This window comes from Rhinoderma darwinii, chromosome 4 (genome assembly GCF_050947455.1).
Source record: "Rhinoderma darwinii isolate aRhiDar2 chromosome 4, aRhiDar2.hap1, whole genome shotgun sequence".
In the NCBI taxonomy this organism is placed as follows: domain Eukaryota; kingdom Metazoa; phylum Chordata; class Amphibia; order Anura; family Rhinodermatidae; genus Rhinoderma; species Rhinoderma darwinii.
Window position 1 is genome coordinate 114,699,320 of NC_134690.1, and position 23,235 is coordinate 114,722,554.

Sequence of the window (23,235 nt, forward strand, 5' to 3'; positions counted from 1 at the left end):
TTTTTCCTATAATAAGCCTTTTATTATTATTTTTTTTAAATATTTTTTCAGAAAAAAAGTAGATTTTCACTTTCACAGACAAACTCCAATAAATATAGCAAAATACCTGTGGGGTCAAGATGCTAACTGTACCCCTAGATAAATTCCTTGAGGTGTGTAGTTTCCAAAACCGTCTCACTTTTGGGGGATTTCCACTGTTTAGGTACCACAAGACCTCTTCAAACCTGACATGGTGCCTAAAATATATTCCAAAAAAAGGAGGCCCCAAAATCCACCAGGTGCTACTTTGCTTCTGAGGCCTGTGTTTCATTATCACACTAGAGCCACGTGTGGGATATTTCTAAAAACTGCAGAATCTGGGCAGTAAATATTGAGTTGCATTTCTCGGGTAAAACGTTCTGTGTTACAGAAAAAAATGTATTACAAATGAATTTCAGCAAAAAAAATAAAATTTGTAAATTTCACCTCTACATTGCTTTAATTCCTGTGGAGCGCCTAATGGGTTAAGAAACTTTCTGAATGCTATTTTGAATACTTTGAGGGGTGCAGTTTTTAATATGGGGTGATTTATGGGGTCTATCTAGTACATAAGGCCCTCAAAGCCACTTCAGAACTGAACTGGTCCCTGTAAAAATAGCCTTTTGACATTTTCTTGAAATTTGAGAAATTGCTGCTAAAGTTCTAAACGTTGTAAAGTCCTAGAAAAATAAAGTAATTTTCAAAAAACTATGCAAATATAAAGTAGACATATGGAATATATAAAATAGTAACTATTTTGTGTGGTATTACTATCTGTTTTACAAGCAGATACATTTAAAATGAGAAAAATCATAATTTTTGCAAATTTTCTCTAAATTTTGGTGTTTTTCACAAATAAGCAATTAATTTATTGACCAAATTTTTCCACTAACATAAAGAACAATATGTCACGAGAAAACAATCTCAGAATCGCTTGGATAGGCAAAAGCATTCCAGAGTTATTAACACATAAATTGACACATGTCAGATTTGAGAAAATGGGGCTGGTCATGAAGGTCAAAATGAACTCGGTCTTGAAAGGGTTAAAACATTTTTATTAGTTTTTTTTACTTTTTTCACTTGTCCCACTAGGGGACACTTAGACTTGCAGCTTTGATCGCTGCTAGAGTACATTACACTACACACGTAGTGTAATGTACTCCAACTGTCATTGTGACGTAACTGTCACTCTGACAGGAAGCCGAGGAGGACCGGCCGGAGGCTGCTCCTCCGAGGCTTCCGTACATGGCAACCCGGAGGTCATTATCTGACCTCCGATTGCCTCGACAAGCATCGGTAGCCCCCACGATCACTTCGTGGGGGCTGCAGATGTGCTTCAAACCACTTAAATGCGGCGACGGCAATCCGTCGCCGCACTTAAGGGGTTAATTGTCGAAAGCAGCAGCGATGGTCCACTGTCCGGCGAGACTGATATGTCAGCTGTCTAGAACAGCTGTCAGCGCGCTCCTATCACTCTGTGTTTACACAGAGTGACAGTTTTAAATACTGACGAAAATGAACGTCCTCGTGCGGGAACTAGCAGCCGACCAGGACGTTCACTTTCGTCCTTGGTCGTGAAAGGGTTAAATAGAGAAAATGTACCTTGTTGTCATCTGTCAGAGGTGTAGCCCTTTTGAACTCTTGAATGTTATCTGATCGCTTAGGCCTTGTATTATGGAGCATAGGCACGCCGTATTCCACCACATGTTGTCTTTATATGGCACTGTATTCCCCATAGAAGCAGTAGAAAGCATACACTTGTAATGAACCTGGTTCCCAAAATCCCAAAGAGAGAATTAAATTGGATCACACTATTCACCTATACACCATAACACACTTTTCCTGCTACTTCAGTTAGGGTCTAGGTCAGGGGTCTCAAACTCGGCTGGGTAAATGGGCCGCACATACAAAAAATGTGAAGCTGATTGGCCTCATTACATTAAAATTTAATACAATGCAAAATATTGTTAATGAATTAGTAATTTAAACTACTATAACAATACTACATTACTATAATAATACTACATTACTATTATAATAATAATACCTTACTATAACAATACTACATTACTATAATAATAATACCTTACTATAACAATACTACATTACTATAATACTACATTAGTATAATAATGCTACTTTACTATAATAATACTACATTACTATAACAATACTATATTACTATAATAATACTATATTACTATAACAATGCTACACTACTATAACAATAATACATTACTATAATACTATATTACTATAATAATACTACATTACTATAACAATACTATATTACTATAATAATACTACATTACTATAACAATACTACATTATTATAATAATAATAATAATAATAATAATACATTACTATAATAATACCGTTCGGTTTATACTTACCAGAAATTTGCAAGTTTACTCCACGTGCTTATTTTAACAATCCAGTTTTCTAGTTTAAGTCTCACTAAATGCAGACTGGCTGCTCAGTTGGCAGCGTTTGGCAGATACAAGAATGTTACTGTAATGACAGGGATAGGGAAACAGACAAGTGAGCCCTAATCTACCCGCCACTCAGTCCCTGCCTACTTGCAACGACCCGCCCTAGGTGACGGGGTACAACTGGGCGACGGTCCCTACACTCAGTAAGTGCACGACAGACAACCAGACAAGGAAACACAGAACAAAGGGAAACAGGGCAGTTGCCACGGCAACACCGTGAGCAACAAGAGAAGTAAACGAGCCGAGTCAAACCAGGAGAGTAAGAGGTGCCAAACGCAGAGCAGGAGAGTAGTGAACAAGCCGAGTCAAACCCGGAGTGTACGAGGTACCAAACGCAGAGCAGAAGAGTAGTCAGTAAGCCAGGGTCATATGAAGCAGGGTCAAATATTACAGAAGCTGCAGCAGGGCCAGGAAACCAGCAGAGAAGAATCACAAGCAAAGGAGGAACAGGAAAGGCAGGTATAAATAGACAGAGGGCGGGAGCTAGCTCCGTCTGGAAAGGCTGTGATAGGCTCTCCCACTCCTAAGCCTGCCATCCTGAGTGGTGGAAGATGGAGTCACTCTCACAGACATAGAAGCAGGTGCAGACTGATTACCTATGGGCATGGATACAGAAGCTGTGAATGGCAGATCCTTAACAGTACCCCCCCCTTTTATGAGGGGCCACCGGACCCTTTCTAGATGGACCTGGTTTATTGGGGAAACGAAGGTGGAACCTCCTGACCAATACCCCAGCGTGAACATCCCGGGCGGGTACCCAAGTCCTCTCCTCAGGCCCGTATCCTCTCCAATGGACCAGGTACTGGAGGGAGCCTTGGACCATCTTGCTGTCCACAATCTTGGCCACCTCGAATTCTACCCCCTCAGGGGTGAGAACGGGGACAGGAGGTTTCCTCGAGGGAGTCAAGGACGGGGAGCAGCGTTTAAGGAGGGAGGCATGAAACCGGGGAGCAAACTTCTTGGACGGGACTTTAAGGCGCAAGTTCTTTGACGATAGCCACACCAGATCCCCGACCATAAACAAGGGGTTAGCAGAACGTCTTCTATCTGCCTGAGTTTTTTGTATGCTCTGGGACGCCTCTAGGTTCTCTGAACCTGGGCCCAGACTGTGCACAGTTCCCGATGAACGACCTCTACCTCGGGATTGTTGGAACTACCAGGTGAAACGGAGGAGAACCGTGGATTAAACCCAAAATTACAGAAAAAGGGGGAGACCCCTGACGAGTTACTGACCCGGTTATTAAGGGAAAATTCGGCGAGGGCAATGAATGAGACCCAATCATATTGACAGTCAGAGATAAAACACCTTAAATATTGTTCTAGAGACTGATTAGTCGTCTCGGTTTGGCCATTAGTTTCAGGATGGAAGGCAGAGGAGAAGGACAGATCAATCTCCAACTTTTTACAGAAGGCTCTCCAAAACAAAGAAACAAATTGTACCCCTCTGTCAGAAACAATATTGACAGGGACCCCATGGAGACGCAGGATGTGTTTGACAAACAAGGTAGCTAACGTCTTAGCATTGGGTAGTTTTTTGAGGGGCACAAAGTGGCACATCTTACTGAAGCGGTCTACTACAACCCACACCACCGACTTGCCTTGAGATGGAGGCAAATCGGTGATAAAATCCATGGAGATATGGGTCCAAGGTCTCTGGGGAATGGGCAAAGAACGTAGTAAGCCTGCTGGTCGGGACCTGGGAGTCTTGGACCTAGCACAAACCTCACAAGCGGCGACGTAGGCCTTAACGTCTTTAGGCAACCCAGGCCACCAATAGTTTCTGGCAATGAGGTGCTTGGTACCCAGGATGCCTGGATGACCAGATAGTGCGGAGACATGATTTTCCCTAAGTACCCTTAGCCGGAATTGCAGGGGAACAAACAGCTTGTTCTCAGGAAGGTTCCCGGGAGCTGAACCTTGATCAGCAGCAATTTCAGAAACTAAATCAGAATCAATAGAGGAAATGATTATACCTAGAGGCAAAATACAAGCAGGATCTTCCTCAGAAGGAGGGCTGGCCATAAAGCTACGCGACAGTGCATCGCCTTAATATTTTTAGACCCAGCCCTATAGGTAACCAAAAAATTTAATCTGGTAAAAAATACGCCCATCGAGCTTGTCTCGGGTTTAGCCTCCGGGCAGATTCTAGGAAAACCAGATTCTTGTGGTCGGTAAGGACCACTACCTGGTGCCTAGCCCCCTCCAGGAAGTGGTGCCACTCTTCAAATGCCCATTTAATGGCTAAGAGTTCGCGGTTGCCAATATCATAGTCACTCTCAGTGGGCGAAAACTTCCTGGAGAAGTAGGCACAGGGACGGAGATGGGTGAGGGACCTGGTACCCTGGGACAAGACAGCCCCCACTCCCACCTCGGACGCGTCAACCTCCACGATAAATGGCTCCATTTGGTTGGTCTGAACCAACATTGGGGCCGAAATAAAGCACTTCTTAAGGGCCCCAAAAGCCTGGACAGCCTCAGGAGGCCAGTGGAGGAGATCAGCACCCTTGCGAGTGAGGTCCGTAAGAGGCTTAGCGATGACCGAGAAGTTAGCAATAAATCTCCTGTAATAATTAGCGAACCCCAAGAAGCACTGTAACGCCTTCAGGGAGGCAGGTTGGACCCATTCCGCCACAGCCTGAACCTTGGCGGGGTCCATGCGGAATTCATGAGGAGTGAGGATTTGACCCAAAAATGGTATCTCCTGCACCCCAAACACACATTTTTCGGTCTTCGCAAACAGTTTGTTTTCCCGAAGGACCTGGAGCACCTTCCTGACATGCTCAATGTGGGAGGACCAGTCCTTGGAAAACACAAGTATGTCATCAAGGTACACTACAAGAAATACCCCCAGGTAATCTCTTAAAATCTCATTTATGAAATTCTGGAAGACCGCGGGAGCATTACACAACCCAAAGGGCATGACGAGGTATTCGAAATGACCTTCGGGCGTGTTAAACGCAGTCTTCCACTCATCCCCCTTTTTGATGCGGATAAGGTTATATGCCCCCCGTAGATCAAACTTAGAGAACCATTGGGCCCCCTGAACCTGATTAAAGAGATCAGGAGTCAAAGGAAGGGGATACTGGTTCCTTACAGTGACCTTATTCAAGTTACGGTAGTCAATGCATGGCCTAAGACCACCATCCTTCTTCCCTACGAAGAAGAAGCCAGCACCTACCGGAGAAGTAGAGGGGCGAATGTAACCCTTGGCCAGGCATTCCTGGATATACTCTCTCATGGCTTCACGTTCGGGACAAGAGAGATTAAATATCCTACCCTTAGGGAGCTTAGCTCCTGGTACCAAATCGATAGCGCAATCGTATTCTCTATGAGGAGGTAACACTTCGGAGGCCTCCTTAGAGAAAACATCAGCGAAGTCCTGAACAAACTCAGGTAGTGTGTTCACCTCCTCAGGGGGAGAAATAGAATTAACAGAAAAACATGACGTCAAGCATTCATTACCCCATTTGGTAAGATCCCCAGTATTCCAGTCAAACGTGGGATTATGCAACTGCAACCAGGGAAGGCCTAAAACCAAATCGGACGATAATCCCTGCATCACCAGTACAGAGCACTGCTCCAAATGCATGGAGCCAACAAGGAGTTCAAAAACAGGGGTATGCTGTGTAAAATAACCATTAGCAAGAGGAGTGGAGTCGATACCCACTACCGGGACAGGTTTAGGCAAATCAATCAAAGGCATAGCTAGAGAAATAGCAAATTCCACAGACATGATATTAGCAGACGACCCTGAATCCACGAAGGCACTGCCGGTAGCAGACCTACCACCAAAAGAGACCTGAAAGGGAAGCAAGATTTTATTACGTTTCATATTTACGGGAAATACCTGTGCGCCCAAGTGACCTCCCCGATGATCACTTAGGCGCGGAAGTTTTCCAGCTGCTTATTCTTACGCCTAGGACAGGTGTTCACTTGATGCTTGTCATCCCCACAATAGAAGCAGAGACCATTCTTCCTGCGAAACTCTCTACGTTGTTGGGGGGACAGGGAGGCCCCGAGTTGCATGGGTACCTCCGAGTCTTCCGTGGAAGAACGAAGCAACGGAACCTCGGGAGGCATCATGGGGGAGTCAGAGGAGAAAACACATAAACGTTCACGTTGTCGTTCCCTGAGACGTCGGTCAAGTCGTACCGCTAAAGCCATAACCTGGTCTAGGGAGTCAGTAGAGGGATAGCTAACTAGCAGGTCTTTCAGGGCGTTCGACAGACCCAACCTAAACTGGCACCTTAAGGCAGGGTCATTCCACCGAGAAGCTACGCACCACTTCCTAAAGTCAGAGCAATACTCCTCAACAGGTCTCTTACCCTGACGTAAGGTCACCAGCTGACTCTCGGCAAAGGCAGTCCTGTCAGTCTCATCATAAATGAGTCCGAGAGCAGAAAAGAAAAGATCAACGGAGGAAAGTTCAGGGGCGTCAGGAGCCAAGGAGAAGGCCCATTCTTGGGGCCCTTCCTGGAGCCGGGACATAATTATACCCACCCGCTGGCTCTCATAACCTGAGGAGTGGGGCTTTAAACGAAAATAGAGCCTACAACTCTCCAGAAAGGAGAGAAAAGTCTTCCGGTCCCCTGAGAACCGGTCAGGCAACTTGAGGTGGGGTTCAAGAGGTGAGGTGAGGGGCACTACCATGGTAGCATCAGGCTGGTTGACCCTCTGAGCCAGGGCCTGGACCTGTAGGGAGAGACCCTGCATTTGCTGAACCAGGGTCTCAAGGGGGTCCATAGTGGTGCGAGGGACCAGGGTAGAGTAGGTATATGGGCTTGTGATTATGTAATGACAGGGATAGGGAAACAGACAAGTGAGCCCTAATCTACCCGCCACTCAGTCCCTGCCTACTTGCAACGACCCGCCCTAGGCGACAGGGTACAACTGGGCGACGGTCCCTACACTCAGTAAGTGCACGACAGACAACCAGACAAGGAACAAAGGGAAACAGGGCAGTTGCCACGGCAACACCGTTAGCAACAAGAGTAGTAAACGAGCCGAGTCAAACCAGGAGAGTACGAGGTGCCAAACGCAGAGCAGAAGAGTAGTCAGTAAGCCAGGGTCATATGAAGCAGGGTCAAATAGTACAGAAGCTGCAGCAGGGCCAGGAAACCAGCAGAGAAGAATCACAAGTAAAGGAGGAACAGGAAAGGCAGGTATAAATAGACAGAGGGCGGGAGCTAGCTCCGTCTGGCCAGGCTGTGATAGGCTCTCCCACTCCTAAGCCTGCCATCCTGAGTGGTGGAAGATGGAGTCAGTCTCACAGACATAGAAGCAGGTGCAGACTGATTACCTATGGGCGTGGATACAGAAGCTGTGCCTGGCAGATCCTTAACAGTTACGTTTGGGCAGCCAATTTTTAGATACTGCCACAGTACCCTCTGCAGACAGTGCCACACGCCCCGTAGATAATGCCACAGTGCCCTCTGTAGATAATGCCACAGTGCACTCTGTAGATAATGCCACAGTGCCCTCTGTAGATAGTGCCACACACCCTGTAGATAGTGTTACAGTGCCCTCAGTAGACAGTGCCACAGTGCCCTCTGTAGGTGTCACAGTGCCCTCTGTAGATAATGCCAATGCCCTCTGTAGATAATGCCTGTGCCCTCTGTAGATAGTGCCACAGTGTCCTCTGTAAATGCTACCACAGTGCCCTCTGTAGATGGTGCCACAGTGCCCTCTGTAGATGGTGTCAGAGTGCCCTCTGTAGATAATGCCACAGTGCCCTCTGTAGAGAATGCCACAGTGCACTCTGTAGATGGTGCCACAGTGCCCTCCGTAAATGGTGCCACAGTGCCATCTGTAGGTGGTGCCTCAGTGCCCTCTGTAGCTGGTGCCACAGTGCCCTCTGTAGATGGTGCCACATTGCCCTCTGTAGATGTGCCAAAGTGTCCTCTGTATATGTTGACACAGTGCTCTCTGAAGATGGTGCCACACACACCCACACATAGATAGTGCCACACACACCTACATGTAAACAGTGCCACACCCACCCACATGTAGATAGCTCCATTGGGGCTCCCTCTAGGAGTGGAATCCCCAGCCAAAACATTGCCGACGCTCTGCCCGGGGATTCCTCTGCTGGAGGAGGCAGTGAAGTCACTGTCCATATATGTACAGTGGCATCAGGGGATCCCCCTGGACCACATTCCCGGCCAGAGCTTTGCCAACGCTCGTACCGGGAAATTCTCTGCTGGAGGAGGCCCTGAAGCCTCTGTAGATGGTGCCACAGTGCCTTCTGTAGATGGTGTCACAGTGCCCTCTGTAGATAATGCCACAGTGCCCTCTGTAGATAAGGGTACCTTAAGTAGCCTGAAGGATGAGTTATAAAGGTGGAGCAAGGTTTAACTATATCTGAGCTGTAGCAATTAGGGTGTGGTCAAGCCCAAGGATATAGCACTGATTAAGGATGTCAGGGGTTATCTGGGAAGTGAAACATTTTTTCTTAGAGACTGAAAATGGCATTAGGCAAGAAATATGATTCGTCACCACAGAGCTCCGCTGAGTCCTGTGATTGGCTGCAGCGGTTACATGCTACGTTACATGTAAACAAGCACCGGGAGTGCCGCTGGAGCCTTAGCGCTGGATCACCGGGAGAAAGGATAGGTAAGTATTGCTTTTTTGGTTTATTTATTTAATTTGCAGCCCCTACTAAAAAAAAATTCACATCACGGACAACCCATTTAAATTATGACAGCATCGGTGTGCACTGACTGCCTAGCGTCATGACGTGACCGCTTAAGGGTAAAGAGGTGAGTAACAGCGTGGTTTGTGACACTGTGTATGTAGCGGAGATCAATATTGATGACACTGCAGAGAAGGGATTTCACTTAAGGTCATAAAGGTTTAACCAAAAAACATAAGGAAGTTTTCCATGGTAAGCGGAATGTCTCCAGAAGTCCTGAAGGAGAGAAGTTGTATGATAAGAAAGGATTTCAGAAAAGTTCTCCTCATAAAGGGTGAATTGAAGTTTTGGTTGCCTTGGACCCTTTAGACTGCAAGGTTGACTTGCAGTTGGTTTCTGTTTGTTTCCGTTCTGTAAAGTTTCAGTTTTTTTCACGGCAACAATAGCGTAGTCGACTACGCTATTCTTTCCGTTAAAAAACCAGAAACTTTACAGAACATAAACAAACGGAAACCAACTGAAACAGAAACTTTACCATTGAAATCAATGGTAATGCAAACAGAAGCTATAGTTTCCATTCGGCTTTCCTTTCATCTGTTCCCATGGCGGAATGGATGAACGGAAACCCCAAACGGAACCCGACGGTGATGTGAACAGGCCCTTACCACGACAATGTTGGCATTGTTTACAAAATAAGAGAGCAACGAATATCAATATCTATATGATACACGTATCTGCATCATGGATGAGCTTTACTTTCCTCCTCATGAACCGTAATTTAAGGTGTAAAGTCTCTACTTTGGTGTGTCAATGGTTTTGCCCTTCGACTCCACAAACATTAGGTAGCTCTAAAGTGAGTAACGTTTTCATCATCGATACAAGTAATGACAAGACTGGAATTTTTCCAGGAAGCAATGTTTCATAAGTGCTATGAAAAAAAATATATACTGCCTTCCATAACATCTATACAGCCCCACAACTATCGTAAAACTGTCTAGGTTTAAACCATGTAACATTTCTAAGAAAATGACTCACTCTCTGTTCTGCGTAATGTTCTAAGTAAACAGTGGATACAAAGGGTGAAGTACAAATATATAGATATATGCATATTTATTTATGCATTTACCTAGTATATAATAGATATATAGACATCCACATTAGACAGAAAGATTGATTGATCAAAAAAATAGATAGATAGATAGATAGATAGATAGATAGATAGATAGATAGATAGATAGATAGATAGATAGATAGATAGATAGATAGATAGATAGATAGATAGAACATGAGATAGATGATAGCTAGATAGATAGATAGATAGATAGATAGATAGATAGATAGATAGATAGATAGATAGATAGATAGATAGATAGATAGATAGATAGATAGATAGATAGATAGATAGATAGATAGATATGCGATAGATAGATAGATAGATAGATAGATAGATAGATAGATAGATAGATAGATAGATAGATAGATAGATAGATAGATAGATAGATAGATAGATAGATAGATAGATAGATAGATAGAATATAGGTGATAGAGAAATGATCGGTAATGATAGATGATAGATAGATAGATAGATAGATAGATAGATAGATAGATAGATAGATAGATAGATAGATAGATAGATAGATAGATAGATAGATAGATAGATAGATAGATAGATAGATTATAGGTGATAGAGAAATGATCGGTAATGATAGATGATAGATAGATAGATAGATAGATAGATAGATAGATAGATAGATAGATAGATAGATAGATAGATAGATAGATAGATAGATAGATGATAGATAGAAGATAGATAGATAGATAGATAGATAGATAGATAGATAGATAGATAGATAGATAGATAGATAGATAGATAGATAGATAGATAGATAGATAGATATGAGATAGACAGACAGATAGATAGATAGATAGATAGATAGATAGATAGATAGATAGATAGATAGATAGATAGATAGATAGATAGATAGATAGATAGATAGATAGATAGATAGACAGACAGATAGATAGATAGATAGATAGATAGATAGATAGATAGATAGATAGATAGATAGATAGATAGATAGATAGATAGATAGATAGATAGATAGAGAGACAGAGAAATACAGGTGTAGTATAGCGTTTAGGCTGCATTGTTTGTAATAATGATCTAATTTAAGATAACATAGTAGGATTGTCTGTAGCCACAATCAGCTCTGCTACATCAATAGATAGGTAAGATTTAGCAGTCTGTGGATTATAAGTGAGGCTTCCTACCGGGAATATTTGTGAGACTGTTCATTTAGGAAACCTCGTGTTGTATATTTCTATTTTATGTCACATTAATTTAACCTAAGGAGGGAACATGCGAAGAAATGTGGCAAGGACACTGATAATTCACAGCAAAAAAGAAAAAACCTGGAACAAATCCCACCATGATAACGACATGTAACTATATCATCAGTTTTCATTATCTTAGAACAGTGTTCCCCATCAATAATGTATGAAATCCAACGTGACAGCTCTGCGGACTCTGAAGTAATGACTACACGTGTTAACAATTCTATAAAGTAATAAGATACATTCGGACTTCAGTCTTACTAAACACTTGCTAGAGGTAATGCAGAGCTATTTCCAGTACTGGTGCATTGTACAGAGGGGCAGGAGATGACACAGATGACGTTATTGCCTTGAGGATTTTTCGTCATTTTGCTTTTTTTATTTTCATACTCTTTAACATGCGTAGGAGAAGCAAAACGTGCAGCACAAATTGTATCCCCAGTCTGGTGAAACTGGTAATGGTGTATCTTGTTGGGAGATTGATACTTTAGGGAAGCAATTTTCTAGTTGTTGATGGTGATGGACATCATTTACAATGGAAAGGAAAACATTACAAGCAGTATTTTCCAGTCTGGCAAAAGCAACGCCCATCGTTCAATCTATCACCCCTTTCTTTTTTTTATTTGAATGAAGTTAGACCCCATGCACCCGAACGTGCTTTTGCGGCCGCAATTCCCCCAAAAATCCACGGGAGAATTGCGGCCCCATTCATTCCTATGGGCTCATGCACACGACCGTGGTTTCCACTGTCCGTGCATGGCCCAGGAGCCTGGACCGCAGAAAGAACGGGCAAGTCTTATTACAGCCGTGTTCTGCTCATAGACCAGGCTCATAGCAAATAATGGCCGTGACCATGTGACACTCCACCCCCGGCCGACCCAAAAATCACGGCCGTGCACATGGCTACGATCGTGTGCATGATGGTTATAGCGAGTACAACTGATTTAAAGGGCACATCCACCCAAAAGTCATCTCCTGACCTGTCATAAATATTTGAAGTCTGTGAGTTTGGACCGCCACCAATTTCTAAAACTATAGCGCACCAAATCCATTTAGCACTGCTCATACATTTTCCTCGCTGGAGGCCTCTGACCTGGAATTCTAAATGCGTCAGAGATTTCCATTAACTTTAAACATCAGAGCACCAGGGTTCAGGCACTTTGTAGAGAGCTGAAGTCCATTTGTTCTGGAAAACATTGTGGGTCTGAGCTCACAAATTCCACCAATGACTTCTTCTGACACGTATCTATGACATGTCAGCAGATCATTCTTGGCTGGATTTCCCCTTTAAACAATGGATATGGAGGATATCAGTTTTTTTCCATCCAATAATTTCAATGTAAAAAACAACAAACAGAAAAACTAGCGCTCTCCCTTTGACTTAAATGGTGGAAAAACTAGTGTTTTTCCATCCATTGAAATGAATGGGACTATGGGTGGAAAAACTAATGCAACATATGACACTGGTCATCAGTCTTTTACTCATTTGTCATTCGTTCCTAGACGAAACAAGGATGGAAGACAAACAGGTGTAAACACGCACTTTCCACTGACACTAAATTGTGTAGAACTCTGCATTGTCATGCAGAGTTATATTTCCTAGCAATGCAAATTCATATGCCATGCTGGAGCTGCAGAAAGCTGGGTGGCAACAGGTGCTGTAAAGGTTACATCTATTGCATGTATAGGAGGTAAAGATATTTGCCAAGGACGCATGTAATACCTCATGTCTTTAGACACTTGGCATGGCTAGAACATAAGAGATAGAACTTAGCATCACATTAAGCCCAGATTTTAAGATATTAAAACCTTTAGCTTTAAAATAATATCAGGATCAAAGCTTTATATTCGGGGCACAGCATGGGTGTAAAATGCTGGGTGGAATTTTAACATTGTGCCAGGTGTGTACTTTCAGAACATGTACGGGTATGTGGGTATAATCATTTTGATTATTTTATCACTCAGATTTTATTTGTGTACGTCAAAAGTGTGAGAATTATTCCGGAAGAAAAAGGGTTAAAGGACTTCATACATGAAGATGACTGATCGACTTAGTTCCAGTTAGGGTGTGTTCACACGTAGTGACCAAAAACGTCTGAAAATACGGAGGAGTTTTCAGGTGAAAACAGCTCCTGATTGACTTTTTTTTTTTTTTAGAACAATTCGCGTTTTTCGCGGTGTTTTTCCGGTTTTGGAGCTGTTTTTCAATGGAGTCAATGAAAAATGCCTCCAAAAACGTCCCACAAAGTGTCCTGCACTTCTTTTGACGAGCCGTCATTTTACGTGCCGTATTTTGACAGCGACGCGTAAAATAAAGGCTCGTGGGAACAGAACATCGTAAATCCCATTGCAAGCAATGGGCAGATGTTTGTAGGCGTAATGGAGCCTCCTTTTCAGGCGTAACTCTAGGCGTAAAACGCCCGAATTACGCCTGAAACCACTTTGTGTGAAGCCTTAGTTTCTTGAATGCCAAGTTGAAAAAGATGCAGTATTTTCTATATACGAGTTGAGATGTAAGCAAAAAAGGGTTCGGAAGCTGGTTCTACTTGTGGAATAATAGTTCTTGTTCTGACAGTAGTACAAAGCATGTAGCCCGCTGATGCGAAGGATTACTAATATAAAAAACTTCCGATATCAAGAATGCACAAGTCTTTACAATTTATTTTGCAACTGTTCCCAGGCTGTGAAGGCGGCAGCTGCTAAGATTGATACTGTAAAATATCTCAGCCCTTGGCTACATTTACAGTTTCCTGTAGCAGTAAATTATGTTTAACGGAAGGTCTTGTTTTAGTCAAATCCTGCAGATATTACAGATCATATTTGATCAGAGAATTTCATTATGTGATATGACTCCCGCTCTGGTGAGAATTGGTAGGGACACATTATTTGTGACAAGCAGGATCGTACACCATAATGTCTATATAGTTACGCCAGCATGCCAAGGCCAGCGTACTTGAAACCTCTGCATAGGCACAGGGTGAAACATTACTAAAGAGTGGTAGTGGGAGATTGGAGTGCACATGTATTATCTTGACAGCCCAGCTGTCCTCAATGCACATGGTGTGTCCAAGTCGTCATATAAGGGTATGTTCACACGTAGTCAACAAAAACGTCTGAAAATCCAGAGCTGTTTTCAAGGGAAAACAGACCCTGCTTTTCAGACGTTTTTTTACCAACTCGCATTTTTCGCGGCGTTTTCATGCCGTTTTCGCGGCGTTTTTTACGTCCGTTTTTGGAGCTGTTTTCATTGGAGTCTATGAGAAAACAGCTCCAAAAACGTCCAAAGAAGTGTCCTGCACTTCTTTTGACGAGGCTGTATTTTTACGCGTCGTCGTTTGACAGCTGTCAAACGACGATGCGTAAATAACAGGTCGTCTGCACAGTACGTCGGCAAACCCATTCAAATGAATGGGCAGATGTTTGCAGACGTATTGGAGCCGTATTTTCAGACGTAAAACGAGGCATAATACGCCTCGTATACGTCTGAAATTTGGCCGTGTGAACATACCCTAACACAGATTGCTAAACCACTGTGTAAATTTAGAGCAATGGTTTGCTTGGCTCACTTATAATGAGATCAATGAAGATATTAACAGCTGAGCTGTTGGAATAACACAGTGACATCTCCCTAATCTCCAGCTTTGCCATGCATATGTCCCAAACCAACACCAGAAAAATATTGACTTCTATAAGTTCTGGGGAACGTATTGTATAATTTTGAGAGTCTTGTCAAATTTGTACCAAATATAAAGCAATATATTGTGCTGCGAACCTGTATCCATAGTGTTAATAAGGCTCTGTCACCAGATTAGAAGTGCCCTATCTCGTACATAATGTGATTGGCACTGTAATGTAGGTAACAGCAGTGGTTTTTATTTAGAAAACGTTCTATTTTCACCAAGTTATTAGCGATTTTAGCTTTATGCTAATGATTTTCTTAATGCCATTGTGGAGAGACGTGTATGACGCCGACCAATCAGCGTCATGCACTTCTCTCCATTCATGTAATCCGCACACAGTGATCCTGCATTGTTCACTATGTGCAGTCACATACACCCACATTAACGTTACTGAAGTGTCTTGACAGTGAATAGACATCACCTCCAGCCAGGACGGGATGTCTATTCACAATCCCGACCCTTTGGTAACATTTGTGTGGGACTTACAGCACAGCAAGCGTAATCTCGCGAGACTACGCTGTAAATGACAGCACAGCGTGATCTCGATGTGCTGTGTTGTAAGTCCCACACAAACGTTAGTGAAGTTTCGGGATTGTGAATAGACGTCGCGTCCTGGCTGGAGGTGATGTCTATTCACTGTCAGGACACTTCAGTAACGTTAATGTGGGTGTATGTGACTGCACATAGTGAACAACGCAGGATCACTATGTGCTGATTACATGAATGGAGAGAAGTGTATGACGCTGATTGGTCACTGATTGGTCAGCGTCATACACTCCTCTGTACAACGCCCATTTGGTCAAAAGTAAAAACACGCCCAGTTGGGCATTAAGAAAGTCATTAGAATAAATCTAAAATAGGTCATAACTTGGTGAAAATAGATAATTTTTCTAAATAAAAAGCACTGCTGTCACCTACATTACAGCGCTGATCCCATTATGTAGGAGATAGGGCACTTATAATGTGGTGACAGAGCCTCTTTAAGGCACTATTCAAGCCATGTATAGAATGAGCAGACTCACTGTCGTGACATATCGCTGACAACACAGACACAGGGTGCGTGTTCGGTTTTCGTTTTGTCTATAGAGTCATTGGGGAGAAAAGAGTAGGATAAAGTATGAAAGCAATGTAAGACCCAAAAAAGTGTTGCCCATAGATAAGATTCTGTTATATGTAAATTTTTCCCTTCCCTTTTCCCACCCCTTGGTTGAACTTGATGGACATGTGTCTTTTTTCAACCGTAATAACTATGTAACTATGACCCAACAAAAATGGCAAGGTCCAGCAACAAGTCTATGCCCACCTTTAGCTGATACTGTTAATGTATTCTGCAATTTTATAGGCTGCTCTTTATAAAGTAATTATGTAACAATGTAAGTAATTCTAGGGGAGAAAAGCAATTCATATACGGTACAGCATTTTTTATTATTTATTGGGAGGCATACTGTTGTACAGTAGGCCCCATGCACATGTCCGTGTAGTATTTATGGCGGAGTATCATTTGCGGACCGTGCTCACAGTAATAAGTATAGGAGAACAGTTCGTAAATGCGGAAAATAGGACATGTCCTATTTTTTGCGGTTAATTTCTACGGCCCAGACACACACCCATAAATATACAGGAAGGTGTCTGTGGCCGATAAATTAGTCAATATTTTATCAGCAATTTCGGATCAGTAATTGAAGATAAAAACTATGAACGTGTGCATGGGGCCTCAAGGCTACATGCATATTACTGAGCTGTAAGGCTGGTGTAAAGGATCTGCCAGGCACAGCTTCGGGGTTAACGCCCATAGATAATCAGTCTTCACCTGAGTCTATGTCTCTGAGACTGACTCCAGCTTCCGCCACTCAGGCTGGCAGGCTTAGGAGTGGGAGAGCCTATCGCAGCCGGGCCAGACTCAGCTAGCTCCCGCCCTCTGTCTATTTATACCTGCCTTTCCTGTTCCTCCTTGCTTGTGATTCTTTCCGTGTGGTTTCCTGGCCCAGCTACAGCTCCTACTATTTGATCCTGCTCCATACTGACCCTGGCTTACTGACTACTCTCCTGCTCTGCGTTTGGTACCTCGTGCTCTCCTGGTTTGACTTGGCTCGTTCACCACTCTGGTTGCTCACGGTGTTGCCGTGGGCAACTGCCCCTTTCCCTTTGCTTTGTATTCCCTTGTATGTTTGTCTCGTGCACTTACTGAGCGTAGGGACCGCCGCCCAGTTGTACCCCGTCGCCTAGGGCGGGTCGTTGCAAGTAGGCAGGAACAGAGTGGCGGGTAGATTAGGGCTCAATTGTTCGTTTCCCTAACCCCGTCGTTACATAATCACAAGCCAATACCTAGTCTACCCTGGTCCCTGTCACTATTATGGACCCCCTTGAGACCCTGGCTCAGCAAATGCAGGGTCTCTCCCTACAGGTCCAGGCCCTGGCTCAGAGGGTCAACCAGCCTGATGCTACCATGGTAGTCCCCCTCACCTCACCTCTTGAACCCCACCTCAAGTTGCCCGACCGGTTCTCAGGGGACCGGGGGGCTTTTCTCTCCTTTCGGGAGAGTGGTAGGCTTTACTTTCGCTTAAAGCCTCATTCCTCAGGTTCTGAGAACCAGCGGGTGGGTATAATTATGTCCCGGCTCCAGGAAGGGCCCCAAGAGTGGGCCTTCTCCTTGGCTCCTGACGCCCCTGAACTTTCCTCCGTTGATTGTTTCTTTTCTGCTCTCGGACTCATTTATGACGAGACCGACAGGACTGCCTTTGCCGAGAGTCAGCTGGTGACCTTACGTCAGGGTAAGAGACCTGTTGAGGAGTATTGTTCTGACTTTAGGAAGTGGTGCGTAGCTTCTCGGTGGAATGACCCTGCCTTAAGGTGCCAGTTTAGGTTGGGTCTGTCGAATGCCCTGAAAGACCTGCTAGTTAGCTATCCCTCTTCTGACTCCCTAGACCAGGTTATGGCTTTAGCGGTACGACTTGACCGACGTCTCAGGGAACGACAACGTGAACGTTTATGTGTTTTCTCCTCCGACTCCCCCATGATGCCTTCCGAGGTTCCGTTGCTTCGTTCCTCCCCGGAAGACTCAGAGGTACCTATGCAACTCGGGGCCTCCGTGTCCCCCCGTCAACGTAGAGAGTTCCGCAGGAAAAATGGTCCCTGCTTCTATTGTGGGGATGACAAGCATCAAGTGAACAACTGTCCTAAGCGTAAGAATGCAGCCGGAGAACTTCCGCGCCTAAGTGATCATCGGGGAGGTCACTTGGGCGCACAGGTATTTCCCGTAAATATGAAACGTAATAAGATCTTGCTTCCCTTTCAGGTCTCTTTTGGTGGTAGGTCTGCTACCGGCAGTGCCTTCGTGGATTCAGGGTCCTCTGCTAATATTATGTCTGTGGAATTTGCTAGGTCTCTTGCTATGCCTTTGATTGATTTGCTTAAACCTGTCCCGGTAGTGGGAATCGACTCCACTCCTCTTGCTAATGGTTATTTTACACAGCATACCCCTGTTTTTGAACTCCTTGTTGGCTCCATGCATTTGGAGCAGTGCTCTGTACTGTTGATGCAGGGATTATCGTCCGATTTGGTTTTAGGCCTTCCCTGGTTGCAGTTGCATAATCCCACGTTTGACTGGAATACTGGGGAGCTTACCAAATGGGGTAATGAATGTTTGACGTCATGTTTTTCTGTTAATTCTATTTCTCCCCCTGAGGAGGTGAACACGCTACCTGAGTTTGTTCAGGACTTCGCTGATGTTTTCTCTAAGGAGGCCTCCGAAGTGTTACCTCCTCATAGAGAATACGATTGCGCTATCGAATTGGTACCAGGAGCTAAGCTTCCTAAGGGTAGGATATTTAATCTTTCTTGTCCCGAACGTGAAGCCATGAGAGAGTATATCCAGGAATGCCTGGCCAAGGGTTACATTCGCCCCTCTACTTCTCCGGTAGGTGCTGGCTTCTTCTTCGTAGGGAAGAAGGATGGTGGTCTTAGGCCATGCATTGACTACCGTAACCTGAATAAGGTCACTGTAAGGAACCAGTATCCCCTTCCTTTGATTCCTGATCTCTTTAATCAGGTTCAGGGGGCCCAATGGTTCTCTAAGTTTGATCTACGGGGGGCGTATAATCTTATCCGCATCAAAGAGGGGGATGAGTGGAAGACTGTGTTTAACACGCCCGAAGGTCATTTCGAATACCTCGTCATGCCCTTTGGGTTGTGTAATTGTCCGGCGGTCTTCCAGAATTTCATAAATGAGATTTTGAGAGATTACCTGGGGATATTTCTTGTAGTGTACCTTGATGACATACTGGTGTTTTCCAAGTACTGGTCCTCCCACATTGAGCATGTCAGGAAGGTGCTCCAGGTCCTTCGGGAAAACAAACTGTTTGCAAAAACCGAAAATGTGTGTTTGGGGTACAGGAGATACCATTTTTGGGTCAAATCCTCACTCCTCATGAATTCCGCATGGACCCCGCCAAGGTTCAGGCTGTGGTGGAATGGGTCCAACCTGCCTCCCTGAAGGCGTTACAGTGTTTTTTGGGGTTCGCTAATTATTACAGGAGATTTATTGCTAACTTCTCGGTCATCGCTAAGCCTCTTACGGACCTCACTCGCAAAGGTGCTGATCTCCTCCACTGGCCTCCTGAGGCTGTCCAGGCTTTTGAGGTCCTTAAGAAGTGCTTTATCTCGGCCCCGGTGCTGGTTCAGCCCAACCAAATGGAGCCATTTATCGTGGAAGTTGACGCATCCGAGGTAGGAGTGGGGGCTGTCTTGTCCCAGGGTACCAGGTCCCTCACCCATCTCCGCCCCTGTGCCTACTTCTCCAGGAAGTTTTCGCCCACTGAGAGTAAATATGATATTGGCAACCGCGAACTCTTAGCCATTAAATGGGCATTTGAAGAGTGGCGCCACTTCCTGGAGGGGGCTAGGCACCAGGTAACGGTCCTTACCGACCACAAGAATCTGGTTTTCCTAGAATCTGCCCGGAGGCTAAACCCGAGACAAGCTCGATGGGCGCTATTTTTTACCAGATTCAACTTTTTGGTTAGCTATAGGGCTGGGTCTAAAAATATTAAGGCCGATGCACTGTCGCGTAGCTTCATGGCCAGCCCTCCTTCTGAGGAAGATCCTGCTTGTATTTTGCCTCCCGGTATAATCATTTCTTCTATTGATTCTGATTTAGTCTCTGAAATTGCGGCTGATCAAGGTTCAGCTCCCAGGAACCTTCCTGAGGACAAGCTGTTTGTTCCCCTGCAATACCGGCTAAGGGTACTTAGGGAAAATCATGACTCCGCACTATCTGGTCATCCAGGCATCCTGGGTACCAAACACCTCATTGCCAGAAACTATTGGTGGCCTGGGTTGCCTAAAGACGTTAAGGCCTACGTCGCCGCTTGTGAGGTTTGTGCTAGGTCTAAAACTCCCAGGTCCCGACCAGCGGGCTTACTACGTTTGTTGCCCATTCCCCAGAGACCCTGGACACATATCTCCATGGATTTTATCACCGATTTGCCTCCATCCCAAGGCAAGTCGGTGGTGTGGGTGGTAGTAGACCGCTTCAGTAAGATGTGCCACTTTGTGCCCCTCAAGAAACTACCCAACGCCAAGACGTTAGCTACCTTGTTTGTCAAACACATCCTGCGTCTCCATGGGGTCCCTGTCAATATTGTTTCGGACAGAGGGGTACAATTTGTTTCTTTATTTTGGAGAGCCTTCTGTAAAAAGTTGGAGATTGATCTGTCCTTCTCCTCTGCCTTCCATCCTGAAACCAATGGCCAAACGGAGAGGACTAATCAATCTCTAGAACAATATTTAAGGTGTTTTATTTCTGACTGTCAATATGATTGGGTCTCATTCATTCCCCTCGCTGAATTTTCCCTTAATAACCGGGTCAGTAACTCGTCAGGGGTCACCCCCTTTTTCTGTAATTTTGGGTTTAATCCACGGTTCTCCTCCGTTTCACCTGGTAGTTCCAACAATCCCGAGGTAGAGGTCGTTCATCGGGAACTGTGCACAGTCTGGGCCCAGGTTCAGAAGAACCTAGAGGCGTCACAGAGCGTACAAAAAACTCAGGCTGATAGAAAACGTTCTGCTAACCCCTTGTTTATGGTCGGGGATCTGGTGTGGCTATCGTCTAGGAACTTGCGTCTTAAGGTCCCGTCCAAGAAGTTTGCTCCCCGGTTTATTGGGCTGTATAAGGTCATTGAAGTCCTCAATCCTGTCTCCTTCCGGCTGGAGTTACCCCCATCTTTTCGTATACACGACGTGTTTCATGCCTCCCTCCTTAAACGCTGCTCCCCGTCCTTGGCTCCCTCGAGGAAACCTCCTGTTCCCGTTCTCACCCCTGAGGGGGTGGAATTCGAGGTGGCCAAGATTGTGGACAGCAAGATGGTCCAAGGCTCCCTCCAGTACCTGGTCCATTGGAGAGGATACGGGCCTGAGGAGAGGACTTGGGTACCTGCCCGGGATGTTCACACTGGGGTATTGGTCAGGAAGTTCCACCTTCGTTTCCCCAATAAACCAGGTCCACTTAGAAAGGGTCCGGTGGCCCCTCATAAAAGGGGGGGTACTGTAAAGGATCTGCCAGGCACAGCTTCGGGGTTAACGCCCATAGATAATCAGTCTTCACCTGAGTCTATGTCTCTGAGACTGACTCCAGCTTCCACCACTCAGCCTGGCAGGCTTAGGAGTGGGAGAGCCTATCGCAGCCGGGCCAGACTCAGCTAGCTCCCGCCCTCTGTCTATGTATACCTGCCTTTCCTGTTCCTCCTTGATTGTGATTCTTTCCGTGTGGTTTCCTGGCCCAGCTACAGCTCCTACTATTTGATCCTGCTCCATACTGACCCTGGCTTACTGACTACTCTCCTGCTCTGCGTTTGGTACCTCGTGCTCTCCTGGTTTGACTTGGCTCGTTCACCACTCTGGTTGCTCACGGTGTTGCCGTGGGCAACTGCCCCTTTCCCTTTGCTTTGTATTCCCTTGTATGTTTGTCTCGTGCACTTACTGAGCGTAGGGACCGCCGCCCAGTTGTACCCCGTCGCCTAGGGCGGGTCGTTGCAAGTAGGCAGGGACAGAGTTGCGGGTAGATTAGGGCTCACTTGTTCGTTTCCCTACCCCCGTCGTTACAGCTGGGTTCACACAAGCATGTTACGTCCGTAATGGACGGAATGTATTTCGGCCGCAAGTCCCGGACCGAACACACTGCAGGGAGCCGGGCTCCTAGCATCATAGTTATGTACGATGCCAGGAGTCCCTGCCTCCCCTGTCCTGTGCTGAAAACATGATTACAGTACGGGACAGTTGTCCTGCAGCGAGGCAGGGACTCCTAGCGTCGTACATAACTATGATGCTAGGAGCCCGGCTCCCTGCACGGTGTTCAGTCCGGGACTTGCGGCCGAAGTACGTTCCGTCCATTACGGACGTAACATGCTCGTGTGAATCCAGCCTAATATGACCGTGTGCACGAAGTGTAAGCGACAGGGTTGAATATACATCATGTGGTGAAACTAGGAGACAGCATCAAGCAAATGGGACTTGGAGAAACTTATATGACAAGTAGAGCTGTTATTTATCATGCGGTTTGCTGCATCTGACTAGTAGAGTACGTATCGTCTCTGTGTGACACTTCTGCAATAATAATTGACATCGGCAGCAGGGCTCCCCTTTACAACACTTTAGAAAATTGAAAGACAAGAGCCAAAAGCATTGGAGGACATGTAACCCCCATCATTTATTTCATAGGGGAAAAAAAATAAAGATTGATCGGTTCTTTTTCAAAAGTCAGTGAGAAGCTCTACCAATACACAGAAGACACGAACAAACTACGTATAATACTAGATTATTAGTAGAGAAATTAAATAAACTACAGAAAAACCTTTGGATCTAATGAGAGTTTATTTATATACCTACCGTAGACAAGGACATTGCAAGGAAAGGGTATTTATTGTTGTCTGTAATGTTTGCTTTTTATTTTATAGAATTTAGCAGAAATAAATCGGGTGATCTCTTAGGCTGGGTTCACACAGAGTTTTTTTTACAAGTTTTTTTACGCGGAAACCGCGCCACAAAACGAGCCGAAAAACATCCGAAAATGCCTCCCATTGATTT

The 23,235-nt window shown here is 44.9% G+C and overlaps 1 long non-coding RNA gene across 1 annotated transcript in view; it reads right to left on the reverse strand.

Moving 5' to 3' along the window:
- The window catches only part of LOC142760822 (uncharacterized), a 31,023-nt gene extending 29,241 nt beyond the window's left edge, over window positions 1-1,782 (reverse strand). Inside the window, exon 1 of the long non-coding RNA XR_012883417.1 lies at window positions 1,621-1,782. This is a non-coding gene — a long non-coding RNA (uncharacterized LOC142760822). The remainder of the gene's footprint in view (window positions 1-1,620) is intronic.
- Between the last annotated feature and the right edge of the window lie 21,453 nt (window positions 1,783-23,235).